The sequence below is a fragment of the Triturus cristatus genome, chromosome 6, assembly GCF_964204655.1.
Source record: "Triturus cristatus chromosome 6, aTriCri1.1, whole genome shotgun sequence".
Classification (NCBI taxonomy): domain Eukaryota; kingdom Metazoa; phylum Chordata; class Amphibia; order Caudata; family Salamandridae; genus Triturus; species Triturus cristatus.
In genome coordinates this window covers 612,389,179-612,406,852 of record NC_140589.1, presented here as the reverse complement: position 1 = coordinate 612,406,852, position 17,674 = coordinate 612,389,179, and the positions used below count along the sequence as shown (strand labels likewise).

The 17,674-nt window shown below is 49.4% G+C and overlaps 1 protein-coding gene across 3 annotated transcripts in view; it reads left to right on the top strand.

The window, feature by feature from the left end:
* GJB7 (gap junction protein beta 7) overlaps nucleotides 1–17,674 on the top strand; it is a 116,597-nt gene that overhangs the window by 56,895 nt on the left and 42,028 nt on the right. The window lies entirely within an intron of this gene.

The following is a 17,674-nucleotide window of genomic DNA, read 5'->3' as shown; positions in this document are numbered from 1 at the left end:
GGGCTAGGTTTGGTGTGGGTGAGCTGGTGTTGGGGGAAACATGCTGCCTGAGAAGGAGGTGAGAGGGCGAGAGCAAAACAAACTTCTTAGGCTAAGGAGAGAGGGGTGGTGAGGACCATATGATGCACATACTGACCAGGGAGGGGACATGGTGGTACGAGAAACAGCCTCCCTGCACAGTGGGGAATCCAACCTCGTGCCACTATAAATACCTCACTTGTCCCCACTGCTCCAATCAGGATTCAATTCTGTGACTGTGGTTACACACACAGACATCTGCCGAGATCACATTAACCACTTGTGGCTCCATAACGTAGAAAACTACATTTCCCACCAGGTTAGCTTGCCTTTATTTTTTTTTTAAATTCTTTTTATTAAGTTCAAGGCAAAATAGAGTCATACAAATTAAGAGCTTGCTGCTGTTAGTTTGATAGCTTGCCTTTATTTTTAAAAGAAGGTTCATGTGTTTTTTATATGCAGATACCTGTAAGTGATAGGACAACAAATTAGTTGCAGAATATTTTGTATTCTTTTTTTAGCCTTGTCTGACCCCGTCCCCACATTCACTTTTAGGGTTAACAAACCTGGCCGTTTTCACACCAACATAACTGCCATTTTCATGTCCCTCATGGTACAAAAATTAGAAAAATCACCTAAAAGATGTATTCCCCCTTATCAGTCCACACTCTAAACAGTAAACGTAAGAAAAACACTTTAAATTTGTCCCCATGATTGATAATTAAATGAATATTGATTATTTCGTATAAAGTTGTACTAAAGAATCATATCTGGGCCTCTGCAGAATCTTAAATGCGAACAGATGCCAGTATATTTCTCTGGGAAAGGTGGCAACCCTACTCACTGACCCCTTGCAGTCAAGATCACAGTTCCCATGCATTTTTACTGAGTACAGGCATCATTTCATTGGAGTCAAGACACTGGGGTTGGGTTGATAATTTAAAGGCCGAGTGCTTCCGTGTATCTGCTGTGGTAGTTCAGGCTTCCAGTCCTGTCCTTAGCGGATCTTAGTTGTCGATTAGTAGTGAGCTATGGGGCACAGTGAAGGATGGTAGTAGCGGCCTGCGGCCCTATGTGCCAATTTAAAGGTCACTTACTGCTTAAAACTGAGCCTGCGGAATGCCTAAAGACCATGGCCCATATTGACCTTAGTTTTGTGTCGCCCTTCCACTACGCAAGGGTGATGCAAAATCTCTAATGAGTTTTATCAAGTCACACACGCCCACCTTGCATTGCCCTTCGTGGCTTTTGTAAATCTGGAGTAATGCAAGGCAGCGCAAGTCGCTGTTTTGCATTACTCTGCCCCATAGAGGCATACCTTGCATGCAGCGTGTGTGGTCCCACACATTCACCCATGGATTTTGCCGCATTCCCAGATGTCCAATTAGTGGTAGACCTAGGAATGCATCAAAATGCTATGCCTTCCCCGGGGGAGGTGTAACGAGGAAAAATCTGTTTATTTCTCCTAGTTTTTTTCTCTTTTTACTTGTGCTGTATTCTTCAGCACACTTAGAAAGAGGAAAATTACTCTGAGGAGTGCAGCGTTGTATCATGGAGCAAGGGTGTCTGCGTTGGCGCTAGGCAGCACATTGTGCACCAGTGCAGGCCAAGAGCAGGAATGCGCTGTATAATGTTAAACATGGCACATTCCTGCCCTCTCCCTTTCGCGTAGCTCAGCGAGGTGCCTGCTGCATTGCGTTCCATGACAGCTTGATAAATATGCCCGCCTGTCTTCCATAGTATATTTTATATGATGCCAGAATTCATATTACTTCGAAGTTATACTTAAATCACACATTTTTCATTTTTTGGAAGGTGAACATTGATTGTGACAGGACTCGAGATCTAATTATCAAACTTTAGGAACAGGGGGTTCTTTCAGAAATGGATTAGGTGAACATCACTGGGCTGGGAGACCAGGGGTGAGTTGAAAACTAAGTCCTAATTTCAGATATCCCAACTCGGTTGAGCATAAACAACTATTCAGTAACGCTTCTTAGAAAAACAGCCACAAAGCACAACATGTCAGTTGCAGTATAAACATTAGATTAATTTCACCATGGCTACCAACATGTCTTTCCACATCACTAAACATTGTGCGGGCCAAGATCATTTATTTACATTAAAGAAAATATCCCTTTATGATTCAAGTTTTGACAACACTGACTGCCAGTAATACATTTCCCAACAAAAGATGCAATCCCTCTGCTGAGACACAGTGGTACAGTACTAGTATCGCATAGCACTACAATCAATCCAATTATACTCAAATCATCATGATATATTACTCACATTTATTATGCAGAAATTTTTTTTAAAACAATTTATGTACATGTATTTTATAAAAACAGATCATACATTTGCATGAATATTTAAAAACACAGAATTACACACCATATACTGCTTGACAGATATTAAAAAAACCATATAACAACCTGTTTTGAGCCCGCAAAACAGAAAACAACATGAGACAGTATGCTTTGTCATTTGTTACACATCCTATTGGGCAGTAAGTTGATGTCCGTAGTTTGTGATATATTACACAATTATATCTACTCCTGAAACCACGGTTCTCCCAAGATTGTGTAGTTGAGAAGCATCGACGCGTTTCGATGGTAAATCTTATTAATCCATCTTTATCAAGACAAGTTTATAGGCTTAAAGTCCTCGTTATTAAATCCGGGACTTCTCTATGTTGAAAAGCGATGATCAATTAATATTGTCATTAATGGTCCTGATATATGTTATGCGTAGAGGAAACAGAGGTCCGAGCTATCTGTCCTCATGGGCATCTCACTTGTCTGTTTCGAGTACGAAAATCCTAATATGTATTTAAAGCGGCGTGACGGGGATTCATAATAACTCTCCCACAATGGACGTCACTTGTTCACCAAATAAACAACGTGCGCAGATAATGGCGCCACGAGGCAGCTTGAGATAGCGTGACGGGGATCCGTAATAACTTTCCCTTGATATGCGTCACCTCTGCGTTCGATGTTGACGGTTTCGAGTGCGGAAATGCTCCTAATTGCTCTCGCCTCGGAGCATTTCCGCACTCGAAACCGTCAACATCGAACGCAGAGGTGACGCATATCAAGGGAAAGTTATTACGGATCCCCGTCACGCTATCTCAAGCTGCCTCGTGGCGCCATTATCTGCGCACGTTGTTTATTTGGTGAACAAGTGACGTCCATTGTGGGAGAGTTATTATGAATCCCCGTCACGCCGCTTTAAATACATATTAGGATTTTCGTACTCGAAACAGACAAGTGAGATGCCCATGAGGACAGATAGCTCGGACCTCTGTTTCCTCTACGCATAACATATATCAGGACCATTAAAGACAATATTAATTGATCATCGCTTTTCAACATAGAGAAGTCCCGGATTTAATAACGAGGACTTTAAGCCTATAAACTTGTCTTGATAAAGATGGATTAATAAGATTTACCATCGAAACGCGTCGACGCTTCTCAACTACACAATCTTGGGAGAACCGTGGTTTCAGGAGTAGATATAATTGTGTAATATATCACAAACTACGGACATCAACTTACTGCCCAATAGGATCTGTAACAAATGACAAAGCATACTGTCTCATGTTGTTTTCTGTTTTGCGGGCTCAAAACAGGTTGTTATATGGTTTTTTTAATATCTGTCAAGCAGTATATGGTGTGTAATTCTGTGTTTTTAAATATTCATGCAAATGTATGATCTGTTTTTATAAAATACATGTACATAAATTGTTTTAAAAAAATTTTCTGCATAATAAATGTGAGTAATATATCATGATGATTTGAGTATAATTGGATTGATTGTAGTGCTATGCGATACTAGTACTGTACTACTGTGTCTCAGCAGAGGGATTGCATCTTTTGTTGTGATATTAGTACCCCATTCCCTTGGAAAATACAAGGGGTCGCTCTCGCTCAATATATCTAAAGTAATACATTTCCTACATGAGACACATACAGTGTTCTACCTTCAAGTTGTTCACTATTAAATAAAGGCTGTAGCTTCTGCACCGGTTTCTAATCCAAGATAATAGAAAGAAACCTTCAATACATTAAGCAACTATATAATTTGCTCATCTTTAATAACATTCCTGACCTGACAGCTACGTGTTTCTAGTTCACTCAAAAGAGATGCTATTCCCTCTAGAATATTGATCCTTTTGGGCCTGATTGACAGAATCGTAGAGTGCCCAAGCCTGCAGGTGGGTGGATTTGGAAATGGTTTGTTGGGAAAAGAGAGTTTTCAGGGCAGGGACAGAAGGCTGTCCAAAAGGAATGTTGTGACCAACTACATAGTCGGCATGCTTATTTATTTTAATTATCTTATTGGTAAAGGATTGTCTACAAAATTGATTGTCTCCAGACCCTATTGAGGTGTTTTAAGTGCCTTCCTCAACCCCAGAAGGGTGAACAGCATCCTTACTCTTTTCCAGCAATAACTACAGATTTGGAGACCCCCATAGAAAACCTCTGATCCCCTATTGAGCAGAGAGGATCTTGGGGCTCTCAACATTTGGTTGCCTGAGCAGAATGTTACTATTGGACGCAGTTGCGACGGGCATGGCTCACGGGTTGCGGGGCGGGGTGGACGGGGCAGGTGTCGCCTGGGGGATCGGAAATAAAAAAACTTACCATGAGGCTGGGTCCCACGTCTTCTCTGCTCCTGCTCTCCTGTCTCAGACAGGAACGGTAAGCAGGCAGCCATGCTCCCGTGACACCGTGCTCAGCCATTGGTTAGAGGGGTGGGCATGTTTACAGCATGGAGAACAGGAAAGTGCGCATCACTGGTTTGGGCAGCCCGAGAGGGCTGACCAAAAAGTCATTGCACACTTAGGAGTGGGCAAACCACTCCTCCCCTGCTCGAAGAGCAGAGCAGCCCTGCCCATCCTCACGACGCAAAGCAGCAGGACACAAAACATAAAATGACTCTAAGTTTTGGCCATTTTATGTTTCTCACTGCTTAAAAGCAGTGGGCCGACACTCCTTTGCCATAGTGGAGGAGCCGCCCCGGTTGGACGATAATATGAGAGGTTTCATTGTAGATAATTTATGTGACGGTCAATGTTTTCCCAATCTGAATACTGCAATCTTTTTGGCATCGCTGTTAACCTGTTATTATGTCAGGGTTTGTGGTATGTAGCCTGTCCCACATTGTGCTCTAAAAAAACAAAGGCATGGAATATGTGGAAAGTGCCATGTACATGGGACTTGCCATTAGTGGAAATGCTGGAAGGTACCAGACTATGCATGTTCTTCTACACTACAAGATGGCCGCCATGGTGACGATACAAAACCCAGAGTGGCAAGATCTCGCAATAACATGGTAGTTTGGCAGCCAAATACAAATTGTATTTAACCCAGTGAATCACAGGGTTTGGCACCTGCCATTTGTTTCCTGGTTCTGGGTATTTGCCCTCAGTTCCTGTTCTCTGTCTTCTTAGTTGGGCAGTAGGATCCATCTGTGTTTGTGGCCCTTCAGCAGGGTTTGCAGTAGTAAAAGAGCATTCCTACCTTCATGTCGCACAGCCAAATTAAGTTGTTTGTTTGTTTCCTCCCTGCAGTCGCCAGCACGTTAGTAGCATGGTTTTGGTGCCTGTTCTCACTCGCCTTCATGTATTTTGGAGCACATTTCGCATGGCTCTATTCTCCTGCTCAGTTGCTTGTAAGGGCTGTTCGGACTTTGTGGCTCCCAAGTATTGCACATAACCGACTGGCACCAAATATTGTGGTGTTTCTTTATTGCACTCTCTGCTCTCATGTCACATGTATGGGTTGAAGACTGGTTACTTTATAGAGAGTGATATTTCTCATGCTGCAGCATCATCCTTACGTACTTTTGAGATGGCATATGGTCCTATGGTGGTGTCCCCATGCATTGTTGAATCATGTACACACATTAAATATTGTGAATATTATTATGTTTGGTCAACAGTCTGATTCTGTTAAGAGCATGTTCTGGTCATACGCTTCTCATGATTAGTTCTCACACACCCACAAGTGTATATTGATCTGCAAGTAGCAGATTTATTATCAACCAACCTTTATGCGCATGTAGCAGTTCTGATGTATATGATTTGACATTATTTTTCCATGCACAGCTGTGTGATAATATTTCTTTATACAAATCATTTACTGCAGATATTACTTGAATGATACCTTGCAAATTGCACATTGGCACATAGTGGTGTAGTTGGTTGTTTTATTTCTTTCAGGTCTTCTGACCTGGTGTACTCACCCTAATTCCCTTCCCCCTGTTGGACCACTCTGTTCCTCTGCTCATATTATTGTCAAAGATAGAGCTGCCAGAAGGTGGGTTCCTGGAGGTGGGGGAGGTACTGTTCTTGAGGATCCTTCCTGCTGACATATTATTTGAGGGGTTTGGCAAATGCTGGTCTTTCGTGTGATTGTATGGGGACATTGCAAAGGGAGAGGGCTGTCACTAAACCTATTCATTTTCCTTCAAGGCTCCATCCCTTATCAAGACTAAAAATCATCAGAAGGATTTTGATAACATATTGTGCCCTGGGTCCCTGCCAACCAGGTTCCCAGGGCCTGTGTTCTTTCCCAGAACTGTACTTTTCACCCCCAATTGGCACCTCTCTGGCCACATGTAACTCCATTGTAAAAGGCACCATGGGTACCAAGGGGACTGTGACCAGGGAAAGCATTTAACGGCTGCAGCACATATTGTGCCACCCTTAGATGTCCAGTACCTTAAAACCCAAAAACTTCCATTGCAGGCTGCGTGTTTTGGTGCAGAGAGAAGTGAAGAGTCAACATGGCACACATACCTGTGTGCCATGCCTGCAAACCACTGCCTATGGTATAGGTAACACACCCCTCTAGCTGGGTGCACTAAACCACTTGTGAGGGTACTGGTGCATGAGCCATGTACCCCTACAGTGTCTAAGTCCATTCTTAGACATTGTAAGTGCAGTAAAGCCATAGAGTATATGGTCTGGGAGTTTGTCATAACGGATTCCACAGCACCATAATGGCTTTACTGAATTCTGGGAAGCCTGATAGCAAACATCTCAGCATAATAAACCAACACTGATGACAGTGTGGGATTTATTACACAATGCACTCAGAGGGCATCTTAGAGATACCCCCTAAGAAAAACAAGCCTCTGGTGGGTTCCCTAGTTAAACAATAATGGGGCAACCCTGTGTCCCTCAGAACCTGGGTATGGATAAGTAAACAAAAACAATGATTCTGTCGGGTTTTTATCTATTTCTTATAAGGACGCCTAGTGTCAATGCATAATTCTGTAATCATAAACATAAGCATCTCAGCTGTCCAGACAAAAATAGAACACATAGCAAATAGTAACACGCGTGACACAAACTGCGGTCTACTCACTCGTTTTATTTAAATTAAATTAAATCATTCATATATATTTACACATTTGTAAACAAGGCTGTCAACATGAGGTGAGGTTTGAAGATGATAAGTGATCAAGTGACATTTGCTCAGTGCTGGTGTTCAGTGCGCAATATATACAGGGTGCTTAAAATATATACATGGGAAAGGATAGGCCAGAATTTTAGGGAACAACAATGACTCTGCTGTGTATTGAATATTCTTAATCACACAGAGCCTTGGTCAATCTGGACCGTGCGAGGTCGTCGACGTTTCAAACCAAACTCAGCTCCATTGGGTAGTCAAGGCGGGTCTTCATCAGGACAAAGAACGGGGGTAGGGGTGACAGCCCAAAGGTAACCAGAGTAACTCCCGGTTAGTCATACATCTTGGTAGATCATGGTAATGATATCCAAATAAATTAGACCAGGCGACGCCAATCAAGTGGAAGGTCCGAGCGGTGAGTCTCAGTGTTTAGGTTGTAACAGCAGTGGAAGATTCAGTGCTGTCTGACGGAGACAGGCAGGAGTCCTGTGCAACCGCAGCCACTCGTCAGAGTGGGTTCCTTGACTGGTAAATACCAGCCTGCAGCCAAAAGACAAGCTTATGGACCCCTCGGGTAGGAGCCTTCACTCCCTGAGCCCAGAAACAAAGCCTTTCCTGGGCGGAGGTGTTCACACCTTCCCCAGGTCAGGAAGAGCCAGCATGGCAGGGGAGCTTCAAAGGCCTTGCCGCCTTTGGAACGCAACCCCCAGCCTCTTCTGCTATCAGGAGCAGGCTCCCTTCCAATCTCACCCCCTTTTCGGTGGGAAGACTGGCAGGAAAAATTAGAGCAGCTCAGAAGGTGTGCCCACCTCTGCCAATCCCACCTTTCAGGTGAGGGCAGCGAGGTGAAGCCCACTCTTCAGTGCCAGCCATCTTGCAGATGGCAGGCACTCTCCAATCAGGATAAAGGATTGTGCCGACTCCCCCATGTGTGGTGCGCACACCAAGGGTATAGTCACCCTAAGGTCAGTAGCCCTTTGGCTACTACCTCGAGACCCCTAAAACGCCCTCTAACTACAGTATTTAGGAGACAGCCCTGAACCCAGAAGGCAGAATCCCGCAACCTACGAAGAAGGACGCAAAAAGACACACAGCAGAGGAGACTGCAGAGAATAAGTAACTTGGCCCCAGCTCTGTCGGCCCTTCTGCAGTTTCCAGAGATCCTGCGCCAGAAGTTGCCTTGTCCTGTGACCAGCGACCTCCAGAACCCCTGGGAGGACTGACTGCCTTCAACAATGACCCGATCTCCTGTGAACAGCAGCTCTGTTCAAAAGAATCTCTAAAGAAAGACTCCAGGGGCGTGGCCAAGATGGCGGCGTAGGTGGACGCGGCCTCTGCAAGCTCCTCCGACCCGGGCCCCCGAACGCCTTCTGTGCCGCTGATCTCCCCCCATCGGCACTAGCCGGCGATGGCAGGTGCAGTGGGGAACTCGCGGACCTAGCTGAGAGGTCGAGTTGTGCCCCGGAGGGTCTAGCCGGCGGCCTGGAGCTGACGCGCTGCGAAATTCGGAGGCTGCGGCCGACCGGAAGTGCTGCTGGATCCGCCTCCGTACACACGCGAGCCTGGGGCGCCGCGCGGAGGCCGGCGGTGAGGCCTGGAGTGGAGCTGCCGGGTGTGCTGAGGTCCCCGGAGGGTCGAGCCGGCGGCTTGGGACTGAGGTGCCGCGACATCGAAGGCTGCGGCCGACCGGAGGTGCTGCTGGCTCCGCCTCCGCGTCTACGCGAGCCGGGGGCGCCGCGTGGAGGCCGGCGGTGAGGCCTGGAGTGCGCCGCTGGGTGTGCGGATGTGCGCCAGCTGACGAGACAGCGAGCGGTCAGTGCCCCGCTGGGTGGACCGGCGGATCCTTGGCCGTGGGCAGGTTAGGAAAGGAGCCGTGGTCCTCGAGGGCCCCGCCTGGACTGGCTCGAGGCACCGAGACGTTCCCCCCACGGAAGCTGCCGGGGAGGTGGTGCGGGCCTGGAGGTGCGCCTCGGGCCCTGTCGGCCTCAGGACTCGTTTCAACATTTGACCCTGGTGTCCCACTGGCCCCTGTCTGGTGCGTGGGTTGGAAGCCGCCCGGGGTGAACATTGTGCGGAGGAGTACTACGGCTCGTGGAAGACACCTTGGCAGGAGCGACGCCCGGGGAGCCCGAAGAGGTGGGGACTGAGTGTTGGGCTGCATAACAGGAGCGGACGGCGGCCGGGCCCGACGGGTGGCTGAGCGGTGTACGGATCACTGCCGCTGTTGGGTGCGGTTTGACCTTTTTCATTTGGCGCCCAGGATGGCTGGCACTAAGGGGAGCAAGAAGGGTGAACGCACCCTACCGGAACTGTTGCACCGGGGCGGCGCACGGCAGGACCACGGGCAGCCCTCCCCGGGCCCGGCTAGCAGCTCGCAGGGGGCGAGTGGAGGGGAGCCACCGGTCACCAGATCGTTCCTGGAGTCTCTCTTCAGCTCCCTACGCGAGGACTTCCAGACTCTCAAGCAGGAGGTGGCTGGGGAGATGCGCGAGGTCCGGCGAGCAGTTGACGGCCTGGGGGAAAGGGTCTCTTCTGTGGAAGAGGCGGGACATGCCCGGGACGAAGAAATCGCACAACTCCAGCAGGAAGGGATCAGGCTCCGGGACCAGCAAATCGATCTACAATCCCACGTGGAGGACCTCGAGAACCGTTCCCGGAGGAACAACATCAGAGTCCGGGGCGTTCCACTCGGAGAAGATGCAGCCACTTACCTGCAGGACTTATTCTGGGAGGTATTGGGGGAGCAGACGGACTTTCCTCTCCGGATTGATAGGGCACATAGAGTAGGCCAGCGGCGCAGGGCCCCGGCGCCTCCCCCCGATCTCCTGGCCTACCTGCCGGACTACCCTCTGAAGGAGCGGATTCTACGGGTGGCCCGCACTAAGCAGGCTTTGGAATTCAGGGGCCATAGGGTGGCCCTCTTTCAGGACCTCTCGGTGGTCACTCTACAGAAACGCAAATCCTTTAAAATTGTGACTGACTTCCTGCGGGAGCACGACACCCAATACTCCTGGGGCCACCCTTTCCGGATTATTTTTCGCTGGAACGGAATACTGCATCAGCTGCGTTCTCTTCACGACAACTGTTCCGTATTGGGCATCACAGCAACTGACGATGATGCCCCCACTCCACGTCGCCGCCGGATCACCAGGGATGGCTGGCAGTCGATCCCGGGTCGGGGGTCTCCGGCTTCTTCGGTGCGGCCGGACTCGCCTACTATCCGGGCAGAAAGGGATAATGCGGTGCGTGAGGTCGCCAGGGACACAGCATCAGGACTGGCTGCTCTGACTGCCTAGGACTTTTCCGGGGGGAGATCGACTTAGCTTCTTCTACAGGTTCGGGGGCCTGGTGGGCGGGGGGGGGAGCAGAGGTGGCGTGGTGGCTGGACGTCCACTTTTGAGACTTTTCCACAGACTTGCCTTTTGGGCCGGTCTTGGACAATGGTTTCCTTGCCTATCTGTTCCGGGAGACGAGGATGGTGTTTTGGGTTTGGAGGGAGGAGGGGTTTTGGGGTGTTGGGGCTCCGGGAGGGGTTGTGGGAGTTGGGCGTGGGGGAAAGGGTTGTCCAGTGCGCTGTGCTAGAGTTTGTCGTCTGGTCTGTGTATTTTCATTATGTCTTGCTCTGTGATGAGGGAGGGATGCTTGGGGCGGAGGATTGGGGAGTTGGCAGAGGGGTGGTGGATGACTGGGACACTTTGAGGCTGAGGGCCGGTAAGAGATGGCGCTGCGCTAGGGGGGGAGGCCTGGTATATTGCCTTTGGGAGAATGCTTTGAGGTCTGAGCTGGGGGGAGTGGGTCCGCCCGCGTGGGCCACCTCGGCGGACGCGTGCGACTTAACACATATTTTCCACTATGCCTCCTCCTACCTTTAAGATTGTGACCCTGAAAGTCCGGGGTCTGAACAACCCTGTGAAGAGGCGTGCGGTGCTCTCCCTGTTGGAACACACTCGTGCGGACATATGCCTCCTTCAGGAAACCCACCTGCTACCACAGGCCACACACCGGCTACGTTCTTGTAAGTGTCCGCTGCAATTCTTCTCCCCTGGCCCCAACAAGACTGCGGGGGTGGCGATCCTAGTGGCTCGACATTTTAGGGGGGAGCACATCCATAAATTTGCAGAAATCAAGGGCAGGATGCTGGCGCATAGGTTTCGGGTGGGAGGCATCACATTCACGATCGGCTCCCTTTATAGTCCCAATGATAGGCAGGAGCGGTTCCTGCAGTCTGCGGTAGAGGAGATCTCGGCCTCGTCAGATAGACATATTATTCTCGGGCGAGACCTTAACATGGTCTTTGATTCAGCTATTGACCGGTCGGCGCAGCGCTCCCCGCAAGTGGGGGAACTCTCGGCTGGTTGTAAGGCTGGGCTGGCGGAGGTGGACCTCCAAGACCTCTGACGTCATCACCACCCTGTAGATAGGGATTACTCCTACTACTCCCATGCACACAAGACCTATGCGAGGCTTGACCACCTCTTGGTCACCTCCCCGGTGCAGGCCCTGGCGTCTGCCGTGGACATGGGGGTTATTTCCTTGTCGGATCATGCTCTTGTTGAGGCTACTTTCTGCCTGCCGCCGTCTGTCGCCCCGGCGAGGGTCTGGCGCCTCCGAGATACTCTGCTCCATAGGAAAACGGTAACGGACCGTATTACACGGGTCCTTCGTGAATATTTGGCACACAATGATAACCCCGATACTACCAGGGCTACCCAGTGGGCGGCTTTGAAGGCAGTCCTCCGGGGGGAATTTCTGTCGATCTCCGCGGCCGAAAATAGAGAGCGCCAGATCAAGAGGGATGAGCTTACTGATAGGGTCCGGGAATTGGAGTTGATCCACCGCAGAACTGGGGCGTCGAGGATTTGGCGACAGCTTAAGGCAGCGAGGAAACTGCTTGCCGCCTTAGACATGGACCGGGCGGAATATGCGGCCTTACGGTTGCGCCACGCATTCTATACGGGGGGGGGGACCGTTGTGGCAAATTGTTGGCCAACAGGCTCCGGGCCACTCGACAAAGCCTGCTGGTAAGGGAGCTTTCTGACCCCGGGGGCGGTGCGGTGACGGATGATGCCGGCATCTCGGCCGCGTTCCGCGGGTTCTATGCAAATCTCTACGCGGGTGACCCGCCGGATGTACCGGCCACGTCCTCCTACCTGGACTCGGTTACCCTGCCCTCTCTGGACCCCCTGCAGGCGGACCGGCTGGATAGGGCCATCACGGTAGAGGAGGTGGTGACAGCTATTGCCAGACTTAAGCATGGTAAAGCGCCGGGCCCGGATGGCTACTCGGCCCTCTTTTATAAGACGTTCTGTGGGTCACTAGCTCCTATCCTCGCCCGCCTCTTCAACTCGTTTTCGGAACAGGGAGCCATTCCGCCCGACCTCCTGAGAGCCTCCGTCACGGTCATACCCAAACCGGGGAAAGATCCTAAGTACTGAGGCTCTTATCGCCCAATCTCTTTACTAAATGTAGATCTGAAACTCTATACTGGGATTTTGGCGAGTCGCCTGGCGCTCCATCTACCTGGCCTTGTGGATCCGGACCAGGCGGGTTTTGTTCCGGGGCGGCAGACGGTGGATAATACAAAGCGGGTGGTCCACCTGCTGGAAAAGGCTTCCAGGATCCCGGGCGAGAGGATGATGCTCACGGTGGACGCGGAAAAGGCGTTTGATCGAGTGCATTGGCCCTTCTTGGAGCAAGTGCTGATGAAGGCGGGTATTGGGGAACGGTTTCGCACTATGGTCCTCAATTGCTATAAGGGACCCTCGGCAGCCTTTCCCATAGAGAGAGTCACCATTCAGGGCTGTCCACTTTCGCCCTTGCTTTTTGCCCTTTACATGGAGCCGTTTGCGCAAAGAGTGCGGACACGACCGGCAGTGGAGGGGATACGGATGGGGGGATTCACCCACGCGGTCAGTCTCTACGCGGACGATGTCATCTTCACGTTGGCTGCCCCCCGGACATCACTTCCGGCCTGTATGGAGGAATTGGCGGCGTTCGGCGCGGTCTCGGGCTTTAAAGTAAATATGGGGAAATCGGTGGCTTTGGATATCTCCCTGGCGCCTGCTACCAAGGCGTATCTGCAGAACAGGTTCCCGTTGCTCTGGTCCTCAGAAGCGATACCGTACTTGGGAATTCTAAACGCTGCCGGCCATGGTCTCCGCCAATTACTCGGCTTTGGGCGCCAAGATTAAGAGTGAGCTGGGCCGCTGGAACCGCGGCACTCTGGCCTGGTTGGGTCGGATCGCCGCCGTTAAGATGACGATTTTGCCACAAGTGCTCTATCTATTTCGGGCTCTGCCGCTGCCGCCGCCTAAGGGGTGGATACAGCAACTGCAGTCGGACGTGGCCCGTTTTGTCTGGCAAGGGAAAAAGCCTAGGTTGCGCAGGGCCCTCTCCCTCTTGTCTCCTGAAGCCGGAGGTCTAGGTATTCCGGATTTCCGTAAATACTTTCAGGCGACGCAATTGAGATATTTGGTTGAATGATGCAGGTGGGAGTCGGATAAGCACTGGCTTTTCCAAGACCAGGCGGTGGCAGGGCGGCCTTTGCAGGAGATATCGATCCTGCACCGGTCCCACCGGCCTAAGAATCTTTACGCCTCTTTTGTCACTAGGGTACCTCTGCGGGTCTGGGATGCGACCTATCTTAGATATGAGCTTACCACTTTTCCGTCGCCGCTTTCGCCGCTGGTGGACAATCCTGCCTTCACCCCTGGGATGGAGAAGGGAGCCTTTACACATTGGCGACGGGCGGGGTGCAGGGCCTTATGTCACCTGTATGGCCCCGAGGGTGTCATCCCGTTCACACAATTCCGGTTGGAATTTTCCCTTCCCGAAACGGAGAGACACCGCTATATGCAGGTCCGGTATTGGGCCCTTCAGCCACAGGTCAGGGATATGGCGGACAGGCGGCTCTCACCGTGTGAGAGATGGCTGTTGTCCCGTACGTCGGACTCGAAACTCATCTCTGACCTGTATAAGTTTTTGCAATTTCCTCCGACACACTTCCACAATCCTGGGAGGTCACGATGGGAACGGGAGCTTGGGAGGGTCTTGAGCCCCAAAGACTGGGAACTCATATCCTACAGGGCGCGCCACTCAGCGTATCATATGGGCCTCACTGACACCTTTACTAAGGTGTCTACCTACTGGTATTATACGCCTGAGCGGATTCATGAGTTTGATCATAGTAAGCCGGACACTTGCTGGCGAGGGTGCGGACAACGGGGCACGCTCACGCACATTCTCTGGGACTGTCCTTTATTAACTGGCTATTGGAAGGAAGTGCTGGATGCAATCGACTCCCATTTCGACATAGAGCTCCCTCGCTTCCCGGCGTATACCTTGCTAGGACTCCCAAACGACCTCATGTATCCCCTCAGGTCTAGACGGGGCAAGCAGATGGCAATTGCACTTGGATCTGCGGTGCAGAACATTCTGATATATTGGCGTACAGACACGGTACCCACGTTGATAGGCTGGCTCCACCGTCTTTGGCATGTGCTGGGAATGGAGAAGTTGTCTTTGGTGGCAGCTGGGGATGTAATGCAATTTGACGACTTGTGGCAACCTTTCCGCTCCCTGCTGCTCACAGAGTTCAGGGAGCTCACCTGTCCGAGGTATCTTCGCCTCCTGAGGCTTACGAGCCCGCTAGTGCCTGATCAGTGAGAAAGACAAGATCTCTCTCTGCACTTACCTGTGCCTTTGCGAGTGGGACTGTAGGTTCATGGCGCACTGGACAGTGGGTGGGGGGGAGTTGGGGGGGGCTGGGGGTGTTGGGGTGGTGGGGGCTGTTTGTATCAAAATGTTGTGTTAAGCAAGGCTCCTGCCTCTCTTCATTTGCTGACTTTGTGTTGCGTTGTAGGAGCTTGGAGTGTCGGGCTGATTAAAACGAATAAAATATTTTAAACATAAAGAAAGACTCCAAGCCTGCTGAAGACAAAGAACCCCGACGCCTGGAACCACCACTGCACCCGTTGCCTACAGCCTGAGTCCAAGTGGCCCATCGGCCCAAGCGAAGTCCCTCGATGCTCCAGAGTCCGAGTCTACTGTGGGTTGACCTCTTGTCAGGACTCACAGGAGGTTTCCTCCTTTTAGCGCAACGCTGGCTACCATCTCCCCCCTACTAAATTATCAAAGGTCAGTTCATCCCTCAAGCTGGAGTGCTTGTTGGCACCAATGGAATTCCAAGATGGCTGCCAACATGTACATACTGCAACAGCACACCGCTGTTAGAAGTCTAGTCTTTTAGGCTTCAGAACACCTGGTGTAGTGTGCTTCAACATTCCACTGCGCACTTCACTGAAGAAATAATTGGAAGAGCACCTGTTTTCGTCGGAACTACATTCCCTCACTAATCAGGTTAGTGTTAAACTATGTAGCTAAAATAAAACATTCTGTTAGAAAAGGTTATCCTGTCAGAGGTACATTTCTATTTAAAAAGGAAACAAAGTCAGAATATATTTTCCTTCATTGGAAAAACTGGAACTACCTTTCAGTAATTGCTTTCCTTAGCCTAGAAGATTAAATAAAAAGCTTTTTGAATCAGCTGTCTTATTCAGCTGTTCCAGAATCTGTCAGACCCAGACCTGACCTTTCAACACAGGTGTCTTCTTTGACTGAAACTTGTTCACTCTTCAGAGAATTAATTAAAAGGTGAAAGTCAGGGTCAAAGGCCCCGCATATTTCTTTCTCATGCCAGTGTTAGGTTTGAAGATAAATAAGTGAAGGCCCAGTTAAAGGACTCCAGTAATGTTCTATGGCCAGAATAAATTAACTCTTCAGCAAACATTAAAACCCGGGCAGAATAAATTGTGCTTCCAGCAAACATTAAAACTGAAGGTCTGAATAAAAGGAATCTTCCTTTTAACATTTAACCTAAGTTCTGAAGTATTGTTTAAAAACTAATTAAAGACAGAAAACCAGTCATCCTACTTCAGAAACCCCAGTTCAAGGCCCACTCCAGTCTCATAACAGTGAGTTAATAGAAAGAAAGAGAAACCCAAATAATACGTAAATTAGGAATACAGAAATAAATACTTACCTTATCTTTCTTACATTAAGGAATAGCAGGATCAAGTGCAGATTGTACCTGAGAACTAAAAGAAAAGAGATTTGAGTGAAGACTTCTCATACAACCAAGCAAACAATACATGAGAAGTAGAAGAGAAGTAAGCTTCAGTAAACATTCTGGTAAGATAAGTTATATATACACCATAGAAAAATCAGTAAGTTAAAAGGCACAGTAAATAAAGGTTTTTACATGTTAACGTTCCAGTCCTGTAAGAAGATGAAGAAAACATTCTGGTAAGATAAGTTATATATACACCATAGAAAAATCAGTAAGTTAAAAGGCACAGTAAATAAAGGTTTTTACATGTTAACGTTCCAGTCCTGTAAGAAGATGAAGAAGACGTAGCTGAACAGGCAGAATATTGAAGCAGTCTCTTCTCTGTCCCAACCCCTTTTCCCCCCTTAGAACTTACCTGCAATGGAATACTAAAAGACCTAGCAGGGTTGGTTCTGAGAAGGGTATTGGGATCTAGTATCATTCTGCTCCTGTGTGGTTCAGACAGCAATAAGTATTTAGACCCTGACACCCCTCCAGGACTTCCCGATGCCACCTGCAGCCTCTGCACGGAGAATCCCCCCAACAGCGAGTGGTCTCTTAAGGTAAAATTAATACCTCAAAAGGCACCCCTGCATTCAGCTGCCCTGGGCCCTGGTGAAGAGGGCCTGAGGGGCACCTACATCCTCTAGCCCTCCAACTTACCTGCCCAGCTGTTGGTTCTTCCCGGAAGACTTCCTGGACCGAGCCTGCAGTTAAAAACCAAAACCGGCAATCCCGATTGGAAACAACAGGTCCCAGATGCCAAAGACACACACCCTGCACCCGGCCATCTCTTTGCCGCTGTGGGTGAACCTTTTGTGCTAACCTCGATCCCCTTTTGCCCTGAGCTTAAGCCTAGGAGCTTTGCTAGCCCCATAGCCTAACATTGGAACTCAGCACTCTGCAGCTGGCTGATGAGTTAGTTGTGTTTGTATGGAAACCCAAGTAACTGTCTTTTAATACAAAAGTGTTTTATTAATTTATTTACTTAATTTATACAGCGCATAGCTGCCCCAGCGATGGGGCGTCCGAGCTCTCCTCAGGTATACAAAGATTGAAGCAAACCCGAAGAAAAGAAGTGTCCACGATTACCCTGGGAAAAGCCATGTCTTTACCTATCTTTATCAAG